The sequence below is a fragment of the Capricornis sumatraensis genome, chromosome 3 (genome assembly GCF_032405125.1).
Source record: "Capricornis sumatraensis isolate serow.1 chromosome 3, serow.2, whole genome shotgun sequence".
NCBI lineage: Eukaryota > Metazoa > Chordata > Mammalia > Artiodactyla > Bovidae > Capricornis > Capricornis sumatraensis.
In genome coordinates, this window is record NC_091071.1 from 591,523 (window position 1) to 593,118 (window position 1,596).

A 1,596-nucleotide genomic window follows, 5' to 3' on the forward strand; every position below is an offset into this window, starting at 1 on the left:
TTGCCTCCAAACTGTGGCCCACCTGGCTCTGAAGCTGCCCATCCTGGGCTGGTGTGTGTGTGTGTGTCTCGGGCTTAGCTGCTCTGCAGCGTGGGGAACCCTTGGCTCTCTGACCAGGGACTGAACCTGCAGTGTGTTCCCTGCACTGGAAGGATTCCTAACCACTGGACCGCCAGTGAAGTCCTGGGACCCCGTTCCTAAAATGCTAAGTTTCATGTGATCAGAAACATGGTTCTAATCCTCAAGCCAACAGGAAGCTGTCCAATGAACTATCAGAGGAGCTGCTCTCAGGTCCCTGGTGAGAAACACAGGGAAGCCCTCGTATCTTGCAACGAGCAGACACTTAAACGGCTAAAATTCCTGCACACTGAGACTCCTTTCACGTGGCAGCACTACATGGCAACCAGCTCGCTTCGTCTGACAAGTCAGATCTGCGGCCAGTTCGGAAGGAGCTAGGAACCCCGAACTTTCTTATACAAACCTCAGCAGCAAAGGCTGCCCGCTGGCCTAAGTCGGACACCTGGCTGCCCGCAGGCAGGAGGCTTCGGCAGCTCCAGGTTCCTCAGTCTGGGGCGGGCTTCCTGAGGGTGAGAAATGCTCACTGGCAAAACGGCCTGCAAGCCCAGCTCCAACAGGAAGGGACGGTAAGATGAGCACAGAAATCCTTGGGATGTGGAGGATTACGGTCTCCATAAATATTTATGGAGCAACAGCAGCTTCTTAGGCGGCGTGCACAGGACATCTGCCACCGAGGCCGAAACACAGTCTGGCTATTTCCATGCGTCGACTCAAATAATGTGCTGCTTTTTTACAAAGTGAAATCGTAATTTTAAAGTGAAGTTTTGGTCAAGGGGCTTACTCATCGACCGAAACTGCCTGCCTCCAAGTTTTCAGAAGCAGCTCCCCGCCCCCGGATTCTGACCCCTTGCTGTCTCCCACCAGGAGACCACCCCAGTGTCCCCCCACGCTGTCCTGGGGAGGGTGTGGGGACTCCGCCCCGGCTCCTCCTCGGCCTGCAGCCCCGGGCGGGCAGGCGTCTGGCTGGCGGTTTGCCAGCTTGCCCAGTCCCTGTGAGGAAGGAGCCCGGCCCGCCTCCTGTTGTTTTGGGTTGTTGTCTCCACAGCGCTCCCGTACATATGGCACGTGGAAGCAATTACAGCAGAGAGCTGCGGAGCGGCCAGGCTCCCCGCCCGGGGCGGCGCCCACGCTCTCCGGAGCGTCTGCGCTGTTACTTTTCAAGGCTGGATTTCAACGTCAGCCGACAGAAAACAGAAGCGCTTCTGTGCGGAGAGGAAGCGGGCCTGCAGCTGCTACCGGCCGCGGCTGCGTTTGCCACCTCCTGTCCGGAAACTGCCGTGGGCCGCGGGTGTGTCTGTACTGCCGTCAAGGCCACGCACGGGAGACCTCGGGGCACGGTCGTGAGGGCGTGTGCTCTGGCCTGTCCGCCCACGTGTCACTGGACGAGATGTCACATGGCATGCGGACTCCACAGGCACTCACAGCAGCTGACAGGCCGCGGCCGCCACCAGGACACGTGCGCAGGCGTGGCTGCTAGGCGGGCTCTGGGCCCGGAAGGTAACAAGTTCTGGTCTCCTT